Raw genomic sequence first — 15050 nt, 5'->3', positions numbered from 1 at the left:
AGTTTCTTTGACTGATCCTCTTGTGTTTTATTTATTTCAATGGTTTTTACATTTATTTAAGGAGCATTATGTAAAGAGTATGAATAACATTAAATTCCATTAGAAATAAATTTGATAACATTGGAGAGTTAGAGTGTTAAAATATTTTATCCCATCTTTGCATATTTCCATATAGAGACTCTGAGAGAAATTATAGCTACTTTGTTTTATGGATCAAAAATTTAATATGTGAGCTAAAAAGCTTGAATAACATACCCAAAATGGAGTCACGGCTGTGTTATTTAATGCAATTTTACCAAGTGACCACAAAACTCTGGATACACACACACACACATGTTTTAAAAAAAGGAGTCTTCAAGGTGTCACTCCTCTCCTGGGGGAAAAAATAAAGTTTAAAAAATATTGTTATTTGAGGACTAACATTTGTCAAAGCAGGCTAATGTTAGGGTAGTCATTTCTCCTCTAAAGTATGAAGTCTTGAATGTACTACATTAATTCTTCCAAGCCAGGATTTATCACAAGCCTACCAACTAAGAAAAACTCAGTATCAGAGGAATTCTCCACCCAGTTCTACAAGAAGTTGAAAAAAGAATGAACACCAATTCTTCTAAAATTATTTAATAAAATAGAAAATAGCAAAACTTTCTAACCTCATTCAATGAAACTAATATCAAATAATATCAAACGAGACAGAAACATTGAGGAAAAAACATTTCAGGCCAGTATTACTGATGAACAGAGATGTAATAATTCTCAATAAAATTATGACAAGCAGCATTAAAAATCATATTAAAAAGATAATGTAATATGATCAGTGGGGTTTGTCCCAGGGATGCAGGGTTGGTTCAACACATAAAAATCAATAAACATTTTTTAAGTAAATAGATGTAAAGTCAAGAATCAGAAAATTATCTTTAAAAAATGCAGGAAAAGCATTTGACTACATACATGATCAAAACACTAGAAAACTATGTATAGTAGACATATATCTTAACACTATAAAAGCTGTCAATGGTAAACACAAGGGAAACATTATTTTTTTTTCTTTTCTTTGTATTATTTATTTATTTATTATATTTTTTGGCATAAGGAGACTGTGAAAACAGAAAACAGGGAGAACAAAGAATTACAAATAGGAATTCGGACTCCTAGGAAAACAAAAAGAAAGACAAAAACAAAAGAACAAAAAGGGAGTGGTGGTCGGAAGGATAGAAGAAGGTAGCCAGAGCTAGGAAAAGGCATAGTAATTTTTTTCTTCTTCTTCCCCTTTCTTGAAAAAAAACACAAGGAAACACACACGTAGACACAACCATTTGTTCCCGAGTAAAAATATAAATACGGCAGAACCAAACACTTTGTTCTTCTTTCTTCCAAAGGCAAAAAGAAAAAAAAAAAGTAAAAGAAAAGGCAGGCTGCTGGCTGTGCCCAACAGAGCCGCTTCCACAAAGGTGTGTATAAAGGGACAGCTCTTGGGGCTCTCAGGTTTCTGCAACACAGGGCCACAGACAGAGGCAGCTCGATTAAGGGGGGTTGTGTCATGCCCCCAAGGAGCTGGGGGTCCAGCTTATTAAAGTCCAGGGCGCCCTCTATGACATCTGGGTACCCCCTGGGATATACCTGGGGCCGCGCCCTCTCCAAGTCCTGGGCACTCTAGGGGGAGGGGGTCACCAGGGCCGCATGCTCTCCAAGCCTGGGGCACCCATGCCTCGCCCCTAGTGAGCCCACTCCTCAAGCAGGGGGGCTGCTCCCCTGCTCAGGCTCAGTATGTTGGCACCTGGTGCTGGGGCAGCAGCTGACAGACACTGTTGACGTGGCTGACAACTTTCTGCTTGAGCTGCACCACTTGCTGGCTCAGCAGGCTCGCGGTGGACTCCAGCTCCTGATCTGGCTCTTGAGCGTCTTCACTTTTTCCTCCAAGTGTGAGATGCGCTCCAGCTTGCGCTTGTGTCACTTGGAAGCTGCCATGCATTTGGCCAGCTGCTTGCGATCTGGCTCTTGCATGTCCACCTCGATGGGCCACAGCAGCGGGCTCTCACGGAAACAGGCGCAGCAGGACGCAGCTGCAGTGTGAAGGGAATGGGATAGGCGGTGAAGGCCACAGTGGCAGCATCCAGCACCCCTGTGAGCCACCTGCTAGCTGCTCAGGTTAGCTTAGAGCGGTGCCTCCTTGTGGGCAGCTTACCGAGGTGGGGTAAATAGGGGGCTCCACGCTGGATGCCGTGCCAGAGGGTCTTCCTTCAGTGCCCCAGCAGAGGCTGCCCTACCGGCGCCAAGCTGATTCTGCTTGTGCAAATCTTCCAGGGCCTTAACAAAGATATGGGTGAACTCCTACTCCTCCCTGGCTGCCACCTTGGGGTAGAGGAACTGCGTGCTTGTCCTGTGGTTGTGACCAGCCCTTTGGATTGGATTATGGGGTGCTCGAGCTCAGGAGAGGTGAGCTTGAGTAGCTCCAGGTCTGGAGAGGAGGGCAGAGGCCGGGGGCCACTGCCCTGGGGGTGCCCATCCAGCCCAGAGAGGCTGAGGTGGCGCAGCTGCTATCTGGAGCAGCAACACCTGCTTGCTCAGGCTCAGTGTCAGCGTGTCCTTCTGGGGCGCCCCAGGGAACAAGCAGCCTTGGGACGCTAAGTTGCTGCCATTGCCACTGGTGCTACCGCCCAGGCTCAGTGCCTCATTGACTTAGAGGGGTGTTTCCATGCTCTGGCTGCCTCCCCCCCCACCCCCCCACCCACACCCCGCCACCTTAAAGCACCTACAGGAGGCAGGAGTGGCTGGGCCGCTGTGCCTGGCCCTCCCACAGTGGCTCCTCAGAAACATTGTTCTTAAGGGAGAAAAATTTAAACATTCCCTCTAAAATTAAAAAAAAAAAGATGCCTTTTTTTGCCACTTCTATTCTACAACATTCTTGAAACTCTATCCAAAATAATTAGAAGAAAGAATTAAAGATAAATGAGTAGGAAAAGAGGAACTCAAACTATCACCATTTGCTAATGACATGCTTCTATATTTAGAAAACCAAAAAAAAAAAAAAATTAACCTGAAAAATTTCGTTACTAATAAATAGATTCAGCAAAATAAACACCCATAAACCAAGTGCACTTCTATACTTTAACAATGAATCCACTGTAAAAATAAAATTAGGAAAATCACCCCATTAATAATGTCCTCAAAAAAAGAGAATAAAACAAAATACTTGGGAATCAATCTGAAAAAGAGTTTAAATACCTCTACAATGAAAACTACAGAACACTAAAGATACAAATTGAAGATCTTAGAAGATGTAAAGATGTTCCAGGCGCTTGGATAGGCAGAATGATCATAATCAAAACAGCCATACTAAAAAAGTAGTTATACAGATTCAGTGGAATTCCTATTAAACTTCCAATGACATTCTTCATAAAACTAGAAAAAGCAAGCATTAACTTAATTTGAAAAAAATAGGAGAGCCACGATAGCCAAAGCATTTCCCAACAAAATGAGTGAATCAGTAGGCATCACAATACTAGACCTTGAACTATACTACAGAGAAATAGTTAAAAAAATTTAAACAAGGTACCAAGGGACATGTAGATCAATATCATACTAGAAAAAGATGCCAAAAACATAAATTGGAGAAAAGATAGCCTCATCAATTTGGTGCTGGGAAAACTGGAAATCCATATGTAGAAAGATGAAATTAAAACTTTATCTCTCACTGTGCTCAATAATCAACTCAAAGTAGATCAAAGAGTAAGACATGAGAATGGAAACCCTGTGACTAAGAGAAAAAAAGAAGGTCCACATCCTCATCATGTTAGCTTAGGACTTGACTTCTTGAACAAGATTCCTAAAATACAAAAAGTAAAAATAGGAATTAATAAATGGGGTGGATTCAAAGAAAGAAGCTTATTCTTCACAAATGAAAAAATCTATAACATGAAGAGAGAGCCTACAGAATGGGAAAATAAATCTTTACCACCACACATCAAATACAGCAGTAATCTCCAAGATATATAAAGAACTCAACAAACAATCCCAAAAAAGGACATAACCCATCAATAAATGGACTAAGAAACAGAACAGACACTTCACAGAAGAAGAAATATAATTGATCAACAAACACATTCAACAGACCATCATCTTTAGCAATTATAGAAATGAAAACAAAGCTATTTCAATATTTCATTTCACTGCAGTCATAGTGACCATTATCAAGAATAAAAGCAATATTTTTTTTCATGAGAATGGGGGAGAAAAGTTACACTCATATATTGCTAGTGGCCACATCAATGTAGAGTATGTCAATTCACAATAGCTAAACTATGGAAACAACCTAGGTACCCTTCAACAGATGAATGGATAAGTAAAATGTGATATATATTGTATGTGTGTGTGTGTATGGAATATTACTCAACCCTAAAAAGAATAAAATTATGCCACTTGCTGGCAAATGGATGCAACTTGAGAATACCATGCTAAGCTAAATAAACCAATAGCAAACTTCCAAAGGCTGAATATTTTATCTGGTGTGCAGATGCTAATTAATAATGGAGGGCACTAGGGAAAAAATGCACTTTGTATTAGAGAGAGGGAAGTGAAGTGATGAAAAGAGGTATGAGATTTTGAAGGATTATAAATGGATCAGATATTATTACCTTGTACACTTATACAATTACATGACTGATGAAATTCTACATCAAGAAAATTCTACAACAAGAAAAATGTGAAGGTATAATTAATTTATATATACTGTGTCAATGCATTATACTGTTATATATAGCTAATTGTAACAAATGCAAAAAAGACAGAATAAAACAAATTACACAATATAAGAACTAAAAAACTGTTGTACTGAAATAGAAGGCAACATACAAACCAATGCACGGAAAAAAAGAACAAGGATGAACCCGGACACTCACTTCACACTCATGTTTGAGAAGGGGGCCAATAATACAGAATGGATAAAGGATAGTCTCTTTAACAGATGGTGCTGAGGACACTCAATATTTACATGGGGAAGAAAGAAAATACTGTGGTCCCATTTACCAATCTCTTCCCATCCTACTAAGGTGACAGATATGATCTTTCTCTGATTTGATCACTACAGAGTGTTACATGTATTAAAATATCATGGTATACCACACAAGCAGATGAAGTTGCTTTTTTCAATCTAAAATAAAAAAAGGAAAAGAGCATAAGTTTGTGAGTAATAACAACAAAACACAGAAGAAACACTTTACATCATTGCTTTAGAAAACAGTACTTTGGCTATGACAGTAAAAGGACAGGGGACAGAACCATAAACAGACAAGTATAATTTCATTAAGCCAAAAGCTTCTGCACAGCACAATAAAGCATGAACCGAAAAAAGACTCAACTGTTGGAATGAGAGAAATTATCTACACATCACCTGGAAAATGTGTAAAGTCTAAAACACACAAGAAACACACAAGAAAAAGTGTAAAGTCTAAAACACACAAGAAAATCCCTATGACTCTATTAAAATAAAATTAAAAACTTGAGGAAAAATCAGTAAGCAAGCTAGGCACAGTGGGACATACTTTAATACCAGTGGTTTCAGAAGCTGAGGTAGGAGAATCACAAGTTAAAAACTAGCCTTATCAAATTAGCCAGGCCAAAAGAAACTGAATAAAACCCTGTCTCTAAATTTAAAATAAATAAATCAATTAAACTCTGGGGATGTGTCTTAGTGGTTAAGTGCTCTAGATTCAATCCCTAGTGGCAAAAAAAATGTAAACAGAGAGTAGCATGTTGTTTTCAAAAAAAAACGTGGTTAGGGTAAAATGGGGTGCTGATCTTCAATGGATATAAAATTTCAATTTCATAAGATAAACAACTTCTAAATATTTGCAGAATAATTCTATACTTACACTTTATAATAGTATGTTTTCAGAGTACATATATCCTACTTAGTGTTCTTACTATTGTGCAAGGGAGGAATGAAAGAAGCAAGGGAGGGAGGGAGAGAAGAATGATGGAGAGAGAGAGGAGGAGGTAGAAGGCAGGGAACCAGGGACTAACCCCATGATGCTCTTCCTACACAGTCAGGATTCCTTCTCAAAGTGGACCTGTCCTTGATTGAATATTCTGCTACTTCGATCATAATTTTTACTACTTATTTTTCAAAAGTAAATTCCAAGAAGGCAATCGGCCACAGATATGAACACAGCACATAAATGTAACCTGCAGGTATACTGCATTTCGCCACCTCATGCACACTGAGTTTTCATTCCCATAATCACAGAATTCCAGTGGGCCAAGAAAATATGGGAGCTAAGAGAAAGTTGGGTACAATGTGACCATGTCCTATCCACAAGTACGTAAAAAAAGGGAGGGTGATGAAACCCAGGGAGGCCACACAGTAATGTCCACCAGAATTAGATTCAAATACATAAAGAAGATAGCCTTATCACTCAAGGTACTCTTTGTTAGACCACCTCTCCAGCTGAGGATGTGAAGGGAAAGGGAAACCAGGGTGATCTACAGTCACATTTCTACAGGTTCTTTCAAACTCATTAACAAACCAGTTGGAGAAACTGTCCACAGTTATCAAAGTATAGTAAAAACAATTGCACTGATTCTGTGTAACATATTCACTGCTTTGGCATTAATGAACACAACATGGATGTGCAAGCTCTAGAGTATGACTTGCTTGTAAGTTTGCATCTAGAATTCTTATGGCATACTTAAAGATAAATGTTTAAAATGTTGTAATAAGAAGGACAATTAAAAGACAGACAAGATGTAGCATGACATGTGAAGAGATCACAGAAGAAAGAAATCGATTTCTGTGGCATGACGTCAATAGCACAGGTCACCTGCTTTTGGAAAGGCACTCTAAGTTTTCATTTTGCATTGGGCCTGACAAATTACACAAGTTGCCCTAACAATATCAGTAAAAAGGTCCAAATTTCACTGGAGAAAGTGCTGATTTGAGGATCTGGTAAGATAAATTTTAAAATAAACATGAACATAGAAGGAGGAACAGAAGAAAGAGTAGGAGGAGAGTCTCCCAAGGTGTTCCACATGTGGATGCCTGACAAATGAAATAAAAACTAAAGTAAAAAATCCTGAAATAGTGAAAGCTGGAAAAATATGAGCAATAAAATAAACAACTTTAATAGTAAAATATGAGTGAAAGCAACAAATAAATATGTATTTAGTGATAAAAATAATTGGCTTCATTGATAAAAAGTGACAGGAACAGAGAAATCTTTCATATAGAAGAGTTCAAAACAATGCAGGAAAATAGCATCCCCTCCTTCATGTGGAGCTTAGTATTCTTGCCTTTTTAGGAGTGGGCAGACTCAGTGACTTGAATGCAAAAAACGGTGAAGGAATAAGGAAAATTATTACATTCCCAAAGGATGAACCTGACACAAACTACCTTGACAATGAATGGAGTGTGGCACTTCAAATATTTCAGTGACCATCAGGTAACCTCATTATGCTGTGGCAACAAGGCATTTCAAATCCATACTATTTCTTCAAAAATTATTTAATCAGTTCTTTTTACAGGTAACTGACAATGACCATTTTCACAAGCAGGGAACAAACCATAAGGATACTCTATCCCTCAATGTTGAGTGCCTATCTTTCAGTAATCAAATAGAATAATTACTTTTAATTTGTTTTTAATTAACAAATATATATATATATTGCACATGTTAATGGATTCAAGCGTAATATTTTCAAATGCATGACACAAAGTGATCATATCTAATTATCTATCATCTACTTTTATCCCTTGTCCTGCCCCAGCACTCTTCCTACTCTCAAGAAATTACTATTGGGCTTTCATATTACTTTTTTAAAAATCAATTCTAGGATGTAGGTGGCAAAAACGGTAATAGAAAAATTATTTTTGCAGCCACAAACAAGCATTTGCAGAAATGAACTGTCCCCACATCCCAGAGACCATAAATGTTAACACCTGGCTGAGTCTCCCTTTGTCTCATTGTACACAACTCAAAAAACAATCTCCAGCTATTGCTTTCACTATGCTGAACTTAATTTTTCCTCACCCATTTGGTTTCAGTTCTCACCACATGAGGACGGGGGCTCCACTTAGATCATCAGAAACCACAATGGCACCGAATCTAAAGGTCCCTCATTTGTCACCCTGTAGTTCACTTTTTAGTAGTTTTTTAGAACAAAAACTTACTTTTTAGAATCATCTCTTCCAGAAATCCACGTCATTACATTTCCCTGGTTTTCTATCTCCTTAACTGGATGCCCTCACTCTCCATCTCTTTTATAGACTTTTCTTCTTCATTGCTAAATATAGGTGTGTCCCCACCTCAGAGAAATGATCCCTGTACTTCTATATCTTTACCCACACCCAGGATTTTGATAAGTCTCATGGCAGTATTTCCCACATTCCCCTGCCTCCCAAATACCCATTTTCTTCCCAGTCCTCTTCTCTTACCTTCAGACATGTTCATGTAGATATCTTAGAGAAATCACAAACATCAATGCAAAAGCCTTTCTCAAGACTAGCCTCATGTGGTCTTTCTGCCCCATACAGGTTTGGGTATCAGCAACTACCCTAGAGTGCTAAAGTTCAGCAATTGTCCTTGGTCTTTTAACCATTACACTCACCCCAATTCATCCCCCAACCCTGCATATTCTAAAGACAATATTATAAATATTTGTGTGTGTGTGTGTGTGTGTGTGTGTGTGTGTGAGAGAGAGAGAGAGAGAGAGAGAGAGAGAGAGAGAGATGCATATATTCAAAATTATAAACATATAAGTATACAATTTATATATATTAAATATCTATAAAATATATAATGATAAATAAATAAATCAGATTAAACCACTTTTATTCCTGTTATTCTATTGGAAATCATATCCATGCAGACAAGTTCTGCTAAATGGCCACAAATCCTCTTCATATCAAGAGATTTATAAGCTGCTTTTGCCAAAAAGCACTGATTGTTCACTTAGGCCTACAGATGCCCAATGGATAACCACAAGTGAGATAACCATTGGCATCACTGAAATATGTTTATTTTATTTATTGGCTTACAATAATCACTGCATAGAAAAGAGAAAAAAATATTTGCAATATTAGTAAGGACTCCTGAAACATCCTAGGCACAACAGAAGTAGGAAGAGGCCATGACTGAATTGCATCTCTTACCCCACTTATGAATAAAATTTTGAAAACAAAATATGTATATAAACATATATATTCACACACACACACACACACACACACATACACACACACACACACATACACACACTGGATGGTGAGTGTGATCCTCCCTTTCATAGGTGAATGATTAATTTCGTACATACAACTAATGAAGATTTGTTTTAAAAAAATTAAAAATCTGCTTGTAAAACAAGTACTGAAGGGCTTTCTAAAATTAGTAACCAAGTCAGCCAATGAGTAGGCAGATACTCTGGTGGATGCTAGAAAAAAAAATCAAAAGTATAATTCTCGCGCCATCTAGTGTCTAATAAGGAGCTAGCACTTCTAACAATGAAAGTATCCACGCACGTTAAGCACAGCCCTAAGTACAAGTAGAGATGAAACAGGAATTCTTGAAACCTCAATAAAGGGTGAGGAAATTCAACTGGAGAAGGAAGAAATGGAAGATATCCTATGGAGGCCTTTATCTCACAAGTAGAAAAGGATTGGGGCAGGTAAATGACATGGCGAGGGGTGTCTTAGAATAATTCAGAAGGTAAAACTTTTATGGATGATAACCTTAGATCGGATGCCTAAAAGAGGTCAGTACTCCGTGTTTCTTTATTTCTTGAGTTCTTGGGTCAGACCAGGGGAATGGTAGTCCCCAGAAGAATGGGAGTAGAGGTTCCTTGCTGTTTTGTTGATGCCCATGTCCTCTTTGCCTAGAACAAAGCCTGGTGTTAATAGTTTTATTTTAAAAAGCAAGGGGTCATGTTTCTATGTATAAAACCAAATGAGGGCTGGGATGTGGCTCAAGTGGTAGCACGCTCACCTGGCATGCATGCGGCCCGGGTTCAATCCTCAGCACCACATACAAACAAAGATGTTGTTTCCTCTGAAAAACTAAAAAATAATTATTAAAAAAAATCTCTCTCTCTCTCTCTCTCTCTCTCTCTCTCTCTCTCTCTCTGAAAAAAAAAATGAGGGTTGTGGTTATGCCTAGAGGTTGAGTGTTTGCCTATTATGCATGAGGCACTGGGTTCAAGCCTCACCACCACATAAAAATAAAATAAATGCATTGTGTTCATCTACAACTAAAACATAAATATTTAAAAGAAAAAAACCTAAATGATAACACTGTCAAAAATAGATCCCTTACGCATCCATGCAAACTGCCTTTTAGAGAATCATGAAGCTGAGGCTTGGCCTTACTCCAGCCTGAGAAGCTGGTGTCAATTTGTGTCCTACTTTACAGATGTAGGGAGTTTCCAAAAGTCACTTCTGGAAAGGGTCAAGGCCTCCTCCCCCATCAATGCTTTTTTCATTGCCCAGGTGCTAGGAAACCCCTGCCTGTGAGCCAGTGCAGTGGAATGTGCAATCCAGACCAGGCTCCAGCAAGTGATTGCTGCATCACAGGCTTACCCTCTTGGTACCTCCAGGTCTCAGTATGTACAGAGCAGGTACCAAGAGAAGTCTCTGTGAACATTCTGGAAAAATTGTTGTTGTCCCAAAACAAAGTGTCTCAGGTAATATCCCCAGGATCCCTCCCAAAAACCCCATGGAACCCAACCAGCCTGAAAATATGAAAAGTGCACATCATCCCATGAGAGGGAGGAACCAAGAAAGGCTGTGCTGTGCCATCTTCAGCCTCCCTCCATTGTCTCAGTTGTAAGTGGGAAAACAGGCCAGCTGTGTAGCAGACCCTGAGGTCACATTTCTATCTCAGAGCACAAAGACCCTTCTTCCTCACTGGGTCAACAGTGACTCCTAACAGAATTCCTGGATGCCTCTCCTGACTCCCTTTGCCTCCTGTGGACGCACCCACCATGCCTTCTGCTCCCGCACCACTGTGCCACCTTATTCCTAGGCTATGCTCAGATAAGGGGTCCTGAATGGGATGCTGCTACCCACGTGCTTCCTCTGTCTTCTCCCCGCCCACTGTTATTATGGGATGGGCTCCACTCACTCAGCCTGACTTCATCACCAGCTCTGCCAAACAATTAAGCCCCACTAAGTCCTCTCCACTTTTTTTCATAGGCTCCACACAGCATCTGGCCTCTTACCTGCACTGTTCTGCAGAGCCATGCCCACTCCACCCATTTGATCCTCTGCATTCTGTCCACGTGACTCATCCTCCGATGACCTATTTAACTCTCTGGGATTGCAGGTTTTTTTCCTCTAGCTGTGGAAGCTTTGCTGTCTGGCTTGGCTCAATTCCACCAACATCCACTAGCATACCAAATAATTCAGATTTTCTTTGTTAGCTATGCTTTTCCATCAAGATCACTCATACACCAGCCACTCTGTGTCACCTGGTCTTTCCATTGCTCTTCCAAAACTTCATCTGAAATGAATGAAAGGAATCTTGCAGAGATTCCCGTGATTGTGACACCACTGAGTCTAAGGGGCAATTACATTTGGGCTCTGGTCACGATTGGACCCCAAACGTGGATGACCTTGAACCACTTTGCTAACCTGAGTCAGACTATCTCCATTTACAAAATTTAGCTGATGATAATACTTTATTTGCATAAATGTGAGCATGTTTTCAGCACTGTCTGTGTATTATGGATGCAGAAGAGATATTGGCCAGCAATTAGCAAGGTCCCTGGCCTATATGTGAAACAGCCCAGCCAGAATTAAAAAGGATGTTTGCAAAGGACATGACCTTCAGATTTTTTTTAGCTCTGTGGCCTTCAGCACCTTTTCTTACCCTTTCAGCACAGGATGGGCACAGGTACTTGGCAAACAAGAGTCATCTGTGATCTCTTCTCCAGCCAGCCTGGGCATCTCAGAATGAGGGACCATAGGTGTCTGATCATGGCTATCTTTCTCAAGATTCAGTCTCAAAAGAAATAGCCTCCTTATAATGACTTCTGTATAACTATGGTTTATTCTGATAGCCTGACTGAATGCTGTAAGGACAGGGCACAGTTGGAGGCTTGGGTTTTAAGCTGCAGAAACTGATCTGGGTGCTTTAAAAAATGCACTAGATAACACTGGGGAGGTCAAGGGAACCTGATAGCAAAGTTCAATAAAACTAGAGCTGGGTTTTGCCAGGTGATCTCAGTGCCCAAAACCCCTTTATAGTCATCCCTGGAGCCTGCTGCTATATGAGCACACTGTAAGTCTTTCTGCTGTCACTTTGTTGCTGCTCAGATTCTAAGTCTTCAAAGAAGAGGTCCAGTTGGCTGGATATAGGTACTGGCTGGGAATATGAATTCTTCACATTCAACTAGTTATTGAAGGATGAGTAGAAATTTGCTAAAAAGCAAAGAAAAGCACATTTTAGGTAAGAAAACCATTTGTGACCTCATAAAGTTTTTGCGTCCTCTCAGAATCACATAACCACACTATGCCAGATGCTTTTCTCATCCTGTCATTCCCTAAATCTTTCAAAAATAGTGCTGTATGTTGAGAAATTGGTTGCATTTTCTAATAAAAATGCTACAGGCACTTATAAAGAATTTAAAGTATACAGAAGAATCCTGCAAACCTGAGCAAGGGGTGGGAATCTTGTCAAAACCCAGTGCCCCAAACATCAGAATTAACATTAGACTTTATTATTTTCTAGGCCTTTCTAGTCACATAGATTGGAGGGTGAATAAAAAAGGGGGGGGTGGGTAGAAAGAAAGAAAAAACTTTTATTAAAATAAGATTAAATGTGGGCTGGGTTTGTGGCTTAGTGGGAAAATGCTTGCCTATTACATGCGAGGTTCTGGGTTATATCATCGATACCACATAAAAATAAAGAAATAGCCCAGCCCTGGGGGGCTCTGGGCCAGTGTGTATACCCATACATCCTCACTTAGCTGGCCCTCACTTTGGATACCAGTGGGAAGAACCTTACAGAGCAGAACAACTACAGCAAGATTTCTCATGAGGGGAAGCACACACGGCTCTATGAGCGGTCCTCGCACATCAATCCAGCCCAGAGTGGCAGCCCCCAAAACGTGGATTCTGCCTACTTCCCTGGCTCTTCTACATCATCATCATTAGATAATGACAATGAGGGTAGTGCAAAAGTAGAAGGTTCCTACACTGCCTCTTCAGGAAGCCAGCTAGTGGAAAGCAAAGGGAGCCACATGGGCACAGTCCAACCAACCCCCTGCCTCCTGTTGATGTGCACCAGGAACCACATGAACATCACCACACCTCCCCTGCCCCCATCACACATGAGTTGCTAAAAGTGGCCAAGCACAGGCCCAAGAAGGGGCTGATGTACCCTTACATCTTCCAAATCCTGATGAAGTGTGAAATCAAAATTGCTGTTTTTATTGAAGATGAAGCCAACAAAGATCTGCTTCTGGCTGCCCTTTTCAATAGGCCAGTTCATCAGTATGTTTACAGAGTCCTGTTTAGTTTGGCAGAAAGCAGAAAGAAAACTGAGAGACTTGCTTTAAGAAAGAACAGACTTCCACCAGAATTCTCACTAGTGATCATGAAGGAATGGGCAGCTTACAAGGGGCAATCTCCTCCAACCAAGTCTCAGGGCAGGGGCAGAGGCTTTGCAGGAGTCTTTGGTTTAGGCACCCTTATGGAAAAAACATAGCAACTGGCCCTTACCATGCCTTCTGGGTGGAGGCAGCATCAGAACACTGTGGAGCCTTCTCAGGCAGTGACAGCAGTGAAACTAGCAAGTCCCAGGGTGGAGTCCAAACTATACCTTCTCAGGGAGGGAAACTAGAAATCGCTGGCACTGTGGTTGGCCACTGGGCAGGAAGCAAGCAGGGCTGTGGAGTCTGAGGGCCCTTCCCATTGCAAGTGGTCTCTGTCAGAGAAACAGCAAGAGGGCACCCAATAGGAGTTATTTCCACCCTAGGGATACAGAAGTTTGGTAGAGTTGGAAGGCACTATGGCTGAGGTTATAAAAGCCAGGGAGCAATTCAGGGCAGACCTCCTTATGCTGCTTCAGCGGAAGAAGTGGTCAAAGAGTTGAAGTCAAAATCTGGGGAATCAAAGTCCTTTGCCGTGTCTTCACACGGGTACCTGGCTGAAAATGCAGTCATGGCCGAGGACAAGCCAGTGCCCCAGATGAATGAAAGTGCAGGGGACACCAGGACCCCCAGCCACTCAAAAGTGCCTTAAACAATGACAAAAATGTGCACTACAAATCCTCATTGAAATGCACTAAATACAGATAGCACCTGCTGCAGCGAGGCTGCTCTGGAGGCAGATATCTTAAATAAAGAAGAGCAAACTTATTTTATATAGAGGGTGAAAGATGCTGGAAGGGTAAAGACTTAGGAATATCTGGAGAGAAAGAGAGCCTGCAGTTATGTACATTTTGTCCTTTCTGTAAAAGAAAAATTAGGACTTTGAAAATTCAGATCCCTCTTTGATTTCAGAGATTTAAACAACGCATTTTGAGTCTTAACCAGTTGTAATCAAAATGCTACAATAAAACAAAAAAGAGAATGAAAATGAAGAGCATTTGACTCCTACATTTAAAATAAAGTATACACAAAGTTTAAACTGGTTATGACAAAGCTTATAGTTATATTTCTTGAACTATAAAGAAAACAAATTTTGGCAGTCTTTATATATAGCTTAAAATATAATTTTTGGCATTTGGCACCATATGTATGCCATCATATTTGATTTTGCATTACTGTTTCACAATGAAGCTTTGTTTAAGGCTTTGATTTTTATGATTATGAAAGAAATAAGACACAACCACAGTTTTTCTTTCTTACTTAAATTTTATCATTGTTGATGTGGTTCTTTTGTGTTAAAAAAAGTGCAACTATGGAAACTAAAAAAATTATAAATTAATATTGCTGTTCTGCTGATTTTACATACAAAGTACATTATAATACCTTACCAGCAAGTTAAATGGAGATGCCAATGACCTTTCAAAATCAACACAATGTGTTCTGAAATTTCACAATTAATATCATGCATCTGTGAT

General features: G+C 39.8%; 2 pseudogenes; one reads left to right on the top strand and one right to left on the bottom strand.

Moving 5' to 3' along the window:
- The window catches only part of LOC143641076 (T-box transcription factor TBX3 pseudogene), a 74320-nt pseudogene extending 72351 nt beyond the window's left edge, over positions 1-1969 (bottom strand).
- Positions 1970-2011: 42 nt separating this feature from the next.
- Positions 2012-14353, top strand: LOC143641075 (constitutive coactivator of PPAR-gamma-like protein 1 pseudogene; annotated as a pseudogene).
- The last annotated feature ends 697 nt before the right edge of the window (positions 14354-15050 follow it).

This window comes from Callospermophilus lateralis, unplaced genomic scaffold (assembly GCF_048772815.1).
Source record: "Callospermophilus lateralis isolate mCalLat2 unplaced genomic scaffold, mCalLat2.hap1 Scaffold_84, whole genome shotgun sequence".
Classification (NCBI taxonomy): Eukaryota; Metazoa; Chordata; class Mammalia; order Rodentia; family Sciuridae; genus Callospermophilus; species Callospermophilus lateralis.
Note: the sequence above shows the minus strand (reverse complement) of the source record. Positions and strands in the feature narration are given on the sequence as shown.